This window comes from Manis javanica, chromosome 2 (assembly GCF_040802235.1).
Source record: "Manis javanica isolate MJ-LG chromosome 2, MJ_LKY, whole genome shotgun sequence".
Classification (NCBI taxonomy): Eukaryota; Metazoa; Chordata; class Mammalia; order Pholidota; family Manidae; genus Manis; species Manis javanica.
Window position 1 is genome coordinate 146,053,707 of NC_133157.1, and position 7,485 is coordinate 146,061,191.

Genomic DNA, 7,485 nt, shown 5'->3' on the forward strand with positions numbered 1-7,485 from the left:
AAGAAAAAGTTCACCTATAGAAGAAAACCCATCAGGCCAACATCAGACTTCTCGACAGAAACCCTACAGGCCAGAAGAGAATGGCATGATTTATTTAATGCAATGAAACAGAAGGGCCTTGAACTAAGGATACTGTATCCAGCACGACTATCATTTAAATATGATGGCGGGATTAAACAATTCCCAGACAAGCAAAAGCTGAGGGAATTTGCTTCCCATAAATCACCTCTACAGGGCATCCTACAGGGACTGCTCTAGATGGGAGCACTCCTAAAAAGTGCACAGAACAAAACACACAACATAGGAAGAATGGAGGAGGAGGAATAAGAAGGGAGAGAAGAAAAGAATCTCCAGACAGTGTATATAACAGCTCAATAAGCGAGCTAAGTTAGGCAGTAAGATACTAAAGAAGCTAACCTTGAACCTTTGGTAACCACGAATCTAAAGCCTGCAATGGCAATAAGTACATATCTCTCAATAGTCACCATAAATGTAAATGGACTTAATGCACCAATCAGAAGACACAGAGTAATAGAATGGATAAAAAAGCAAGACCCATCTATATGCTGCTTACAAGAAACTCACCTTAAACACAAAGACAAGCACAGACAAAAAGTCAAGGGATGGAAAAACATATTTCAGGCAAACAACAGTGAGAAGAAAGCAGGGGTTGCAGTACCAATATCAGACAAAATAGACTTCAAAACAAAAAAAGTAACAAGAGATAAAGAAGGACACTACATAATGATCAAGGGCTCAGTCCAACAAGAGGATATAACCATTCTAAATATATATACACCCAATACAGGAGCACCAGCATATGTGAAAAAAATACTAACAGAACTAAAGAGGGAAATAGACTGCAATGCATTCATTTTAGGAGACTTCAACACATCACTCAACCCAAAGGATAGATCCACTGGGCAGAAAATAAGTAAGGACACACAGGCACTGAACAACACACTAGAACAGGTGGACCTAATAGACATCTAGAGAACTCTACATCCAAAAGCAATAGGATATACATTCTTCTCAAGTGCACATTGAACCTTCTACAGAATAGACCACATACTAGCTCACAAAAAGAGCCTCAGTAAATTCCACAATATTGAAATTCTACCAACCAATTTTTCAGACCACAAAGGTATAAAAGTAGAAATAAATTCTACAAAGAAAACAAAAAGGCTCACAAACACATGGAGGCTTAACAACAAGCTACTAAATAATCAATGGATCAATGAACAAATCAAAATAGAGATCAAGGATCATATAGAAACAAATGACAACAACAACACAAAGGCCCAACTTCTGTGGGACGCAGCAAAAGCAGTCTTAAGAGGAAAGTATATAGCGATCCAGGCACACTTGAAGAAGGAAGAACAATCCCAAATGAATAGTCTAACATCACAATGATCGAAACTGGAAAAATAAGAACAAATGAGGCCTAAAGTCAGCAGAAGGAGGGACATAATAAAGATCAGAGAAGAAATAAACAAAATTGAGAAGAATAAAACAATAGCAAAAATCAACGAAACCAAGAGCTGGTTCATCGAGAAAATAAACAAAATAGGTAAGCCTCCAGCCAAACTTATTAAGAGAAAAAGAAAATCAACACAAATCAACATAATCAGAAATGAGAATGGAAAAATCACGACAGACTCCACAGAAATACAAAGAATTATTAAAGACTACTATGAAAACCTATATGCCAACAAGCTGGAAAACCTAGAAGAAATGGACAACTTCCTAGAAAAATACAACCTCCCAAGACTGACCAAGGAAGAAACACAAAAGTTAAACAAACCAATTATGAGCAAAGAAATTGAAACGGTAATCAAAAAACTACCCAAGAACAAAACCCCGGGGCCGGACGGATTTACCTCGGAATTTTATCAGACACACAGAGAAGACATAATACCCATTCTCCTTAAAGTGTTCCAAAAAATAGAAGAGGACGGAATACTCCCAAACTCATTCTATGAAGCCAACATCACCCTAATACCAAAACCCGGCAAACACCCCACCAAAAAAGAAAATTACAGACCAATATCCCTGATGAATGTAGATGCAAAAATACTCAATAAAATATTAGCAAACAGAATTCAACAGTATATCAAAAGGATCATACACCATGACGAAGTGGGATTCATCCCAGGGATGCAAGGATGGTACAACATTCGAAAATCCATCAACATCATCCACCACATCAACAAAAAGAAAGACAAGAACCACATGATCATCTCCATAGATGCTGAAAAAGCATTTGACAAAATTCAACATCCATTCATGATAAAAACTCTCAGCAAAATGGGAATAGAGGGCAGGTACCTCAACATAATAAAGGCCATATATGATAAACCCAGAGCCAGCATTATACTGAACAGCGAGAAGCTGAAAGCATTTCCTCTGAGATCGGAAACCAGACAGGGATGCCCACTCTACCCACTGTTATTTAACATAGTACTGGAGGTCCTAGCCACGGCAATCAGACAAAACAAAGAAATACAAGGAATCCAGATTGGTAAAGAAGAAGTTAAACTGTCACTATTTGCAGATGATATGATACTGTACATAAAAAACCCTAACGACTCCACTCCAAAACTACTAGAACTGATATCGGAATACAGCAAAGTTGCAGGATACAAAATTAACACACAGAAATCTGTAGCTTTCCTATACACTAATAATGAACCAATAGAAAGGGAAATCAGGAAAACAATTCCATTCACCATTGCATCAAAAAGAATAAAATACCTAGGAATAAACCTAACCAAAGTGAAAGACTTATACTCTGAAAACTACAAGTCACTCTTAAGAGAAATTAAAGGGGACACTAATAAATGGAAACTCAACCTATGCTCATGGCTAGGAAGAATTAATATCGTCAAAATGGCCATCCTGCCCAAAGCAATATACAAATTTGATGCAATCCCTCTAAAATTACCAGCAACATTTTTCAATGAATAGGATCAAATAATTCAAAAATTCATATGGAAACACCAAAGACCCCGAATAGCCAAAGCAATCCTGAAAATGAAGAATAAAGTGGGGGGATCTCACTCCCCAACTTCAAGCTCTACTACAAAGCCATACTAATCAAGACAACTTGGTACTGGCACAAGAACAGAGCCACAGTCCAGTGGAACCGATTAGAGACTCCAGAAATTAACCCAAACATATATGGTCAATTAATATTTGATAAAGGAGCTATGGACATACAATGGCAAAATGACAGTCTCTTCAACAGATGGTTCTGGCAAAACTGGACAGCTACATGTAGGAGAATGAAACTGGACCATTGTCTAACCCCATATACAAAGGTAAACTCAAAATGGATCAAAGACCTGAATATAAGTCATGAAACCATTAAACTCTTGGAAAAAAACATAGGCAAAAACCTCTTAGACATAAACATGAGTGACCTCTTCTTGAACATATCTCCCCGGGCAAGGAAAACAACAGCAAAAATGAGCAAGTGGGACTACATTAAGCTGAAAAGCTTCTGTATAGCGTAGGACACCATCAATAGAACAAAAAGGAACCCTACAGTATGGGAGAATATATTTGAAAATGACAGATCCGATAAAGGCTTGACATCCAGAATATATAAAGAGCTCACACACCTCAACAAAGAAAAAACAAATAACCCAATTAAAAAATGGGCAGAGGAACTGAACAGACAGTTCTCTAAAAAAGAAATACAGATGGCCAACAGACACATGAAAAGATGCTCCACATCGCTAATTATCAGAGAAATGCAAATTAAAACTACAATGAGGTATCACCTCACTCCAGTAAGGATAGCTGCCATCCAAAAGACAAACAACAACAAATGTTGGCGAGGCTGTGGAGAAAGGGGAACCCTCCTACACTGCTGGTGGGAATATAAATTAGTCCAACCATTGTGGAAAGCAGTATGGAGGTTCATTAAAATGCTCAAAATGGACCTACCATTTGACCCAGGAATTCCACTCCTAGGAATTTATCCTAAAAATGCAGCAATTAAGTCTGAGAAAGACCGATGCACCCCTATGTTTATCGCAGCACTATTTACAATAGCCAAGAATTGGAAGCAACCTAAATGTCCATCGGTAGATGAATGGATAAAGAAGATGTGGTACATATACACAATGGACTACTACTCAGCCATAAGAAGTGGAAAAATCCAACCATTTGCAGCAACATGGATGGAGCTGGAGAGTATTATGCTCAGTGAAATAAGCCAAGTGGAGAAAGAGAAATACCAAATGATTTCACTCAGCTGAGAAGTATAAGAACAAAGGAAAAACTGAAGGAAGAAAACAGCAGCGGAATTACAGAACCGAAAAATGGACAAACAGGTACCAAAGGGAAAGGAACTGGGGAGGATGGGTGGGCAGGGAGGGATAAGGGGTGGAAGAAGAAAGGGGGTATTAAGATTAGCATGCATGGGGGGGTAGGGAGAAAGGGGAGCGTGGGCTGTACAACACAGAGAGGACAAGTAGTGATTCTACAACATTTTGCTAAGCTGATGGACAGTAACCGTAATGTGGTTTTTAGGGGGGACCTGATATAGGGGAGAGCATAGTAAACATAGTATTCTTCATGTAAGTGTAGATTAAAGATTTTTAGAAAAATTTAAAAAAATAAAGAAAAAAGAAAGAAAGAAAAGGGGGATTACTCCTTGATAGGATAAAACTATTGGCAAATCAAAGATCAACGCATGCTTCAAATATCCTTAATGTTGATCACTTAAAGGGTGTCAGATGATCAGCTATGGAGGTACTCTTTTCTGATAATATTCCTTTCTCTTAATTAAAAAAAAAAAAAGCAGTTCCTGTGTGCTGACCTCCAATGATTTGTACACAGTGGTATAGAGGGCATGTCAAAGTGTGGGCAAAGGGTCTGTTTGTTTCTATGCAGAAGATCTAGGCCTAGCTTGGCTACCCAGGAAATGAACTAAGATACGATATGAGGAGGAGCTTTCGGCATCAGCACTCTCTGGAGGACTTGTACCGGGGGATGATCATCAAAAAGCCTCCACAGGGATCCGGGCGATGCTGCGGTTGTGGCTGCGCCCACCCCACCGTTTCCTGGACTTGCCATTGGAATGAGGAGGGAGATGTCTAGGCTGGCATGTGCATACAGTAAGACAACGAATTTGACCGGATCTGTACTGTTGGAACTCAACCAGGAGTTGGGAGGGGTGCAAGTTGTAGCACTCCAAAATCTTATGACTATAGACTATCTACGGTTAAAAGAACATATGGGATGTGAACAGATCCCAGAAATGGGTTGCTTTAATTTGTCTGATTTCTCTCAGACTGTTCAAGTACAGTTGGACAATATCCATCATATCATAGACAAATTTTCACAAATGCCTAGGGTGCCAAAATGGTTTTCTTGGCTTCACTGGAGATGGATGGTAATTATAGATATGCTTTGTTTATGTCACCGTATTCCTATTATGTTAATATGTGAGCGCAAGTTAGGTAGTAGTTTAAAACCTATACATGCTTAAGGTACTCTACAAGAAGATATGTCAAAGAATCAATCCTCCCATGTTTTCTTCCATATGCTACCTCTATAGCTTTTCTTCTTCCTTCCAAATTACACCCTTAAATAGAATTCTTGCCTCATATCGAATTTACCGAGTATCATAATTCCTCCAGGTGGTAAAGATACCTCGAGACAAGTGCTTGGCCTAGAAGCCACAGGGCATAAATCTGCAAAGAAGTAAAAAGCTAACCTTTTCAAACAATATGGCTTCTCTCTTACTTACCAACTTTACATTTCCCTGTATGGCCCCGGAAGATGACTGGTTAGCCAGAGACGGGTAAGATTCCTCAAGGGAGGAACAACCTAAGACAGGCACAGTCGCAGGGGTGCCATCAGGTGAGAAATTGGGGATCAACAGAGGTGAGGCTCAGAACCTCACCCCCCCCCCCCCTGTTTTGAGAGAAATCTTCTGCATCCGTGGATGTTTTGCTGCCCTTGTCTAGCTTGGATTAATACTTAGTCCATAGGCACACACCTGATCATCTACATTTGCCCTCTTACAGCACTAAACTATGTTTTCTACCTTTATCTTGCATCTACCTACCACTTCAGTATTTTATTAAAAATAATAATAATAATAAAGGGAGAAATGTGGGATCCACATGTAAATCAAGTATAAAAATCAAACGAATATTCATATTTGACCTGATTGTTTATAGTTCATAATGCGTGATCAAACCCGAAAGTTTCTGTGATGAATGCCCTTGTACTGTTCACCATGTAAGAATTTATTCACTATGTAAGAATTCGTTCACCATATAAAAACTTGTTCGTTATGCTTCAGAAGATTGGAGACTGATGAGAATTAGGCTTGAGATGGATTAATGATTGTGCATTGAGCTTTGACCCCCCTATACAGAATTTTATTGTTGTTAACAACTATTTGATCAATAAATATGAGAGATGCCCTCTCAAAAAAAAAATTTCCTTTTCAAATGGTTAGAAGCCTTTTTTTTTAAACACGGATACGAACAATAACATCTGCCATATTTATGTACAGCCCTTCAATTAAACTTAAAAAAAAAAGAAACAATTAGGAATAAGAACACTGTGAGCATTCAATTATTTTAGTGTACTTCTTTTCAGAGTTAAACATGTATTACAAACTTTACCTGCTGTGGATGTTTGTGTTGCCTTCTCTGCTCCTCTTTTATGGCCGACAGAGTCTTTTGCTTCCGTGGCAGGCTGAATGGGTTTTGAAACAAGGTGAATAATAAATAACTTACTTTTCATACAATCTGTGGTTATTAAATCAAGATAAAAATATGTAAATTTTACCTCGATGTGATATTTTTCATGAGAACCTAAAAAGCAAAAGGGATATGTAATCAATGATACATTAACAAGAAAGCCAACTATATATTCATGGCAGATATAGTGCTAAGCTGAATCATCATGCTTGGCTATGAAAATTATTACATTAGGATTTGGTGCTTTGTGCTATTTGAGTGTTTAGGACAGAAATAAGATAGAAATATGAATCCAGTGTAAATGCTGAAGAAAAACATAGGACTATATAGGTTTAACAAAACATGCAGTTAAGATTTCAAAAGTAAAACTATGTTTCACATGAGTATAACTAACACAGAAAAATGCACATACGTGAAAGTGAACATGCTGACTGATGGAAATAAAAGTGATCATTAGTCAGAGGAACAAATCATGACCCTGAGGGGATAAATGTGAAAAGCTGATGGTAGAATGCAATGATGTGTCTTTAATGCAATATAGCTGAATCATTTGTAGGGTTATGATCCAAGTATTTGTAAATTTCTTCCATTTGTTCTGAAATTCAGGAAGTACAGAGTTGTGATGGAAATTCAGGGATTGGATGTCTTTCTCATCAGAGAGAGTGTTATGAATTGATCAGTTGGATATGCAGGTTGTAGTGTAATAGTTTAAAAAATACTCTCTTTTTTTAAAAATACCTGTGTGGCCTACTGATAT

General features: G+C 37.9%; 1 long non-coding RNA gene across 1 annotated transcript in view; it reads left to right on the plus strand.

Moving 5' to 3' along the window:
* LOC140847915 (uncharacterized) overlaps positions 1-6,710 on the plus strand; it is a 48,735-nt gene extending 42,025 nt beyond the window's left edge. Inside the window, exon 4 of the long non-coding RNA XR_012128191.1 lies at positions 4,903-6,710. This is a non-coding gene — a long non-coding RNA (uncharacterized lncRNA). The remainder of the gene's footprint in view (positions 1-4,902) is intronic.
* Positions 6,711-7,485: the final 775 nt, after the last annotated feature.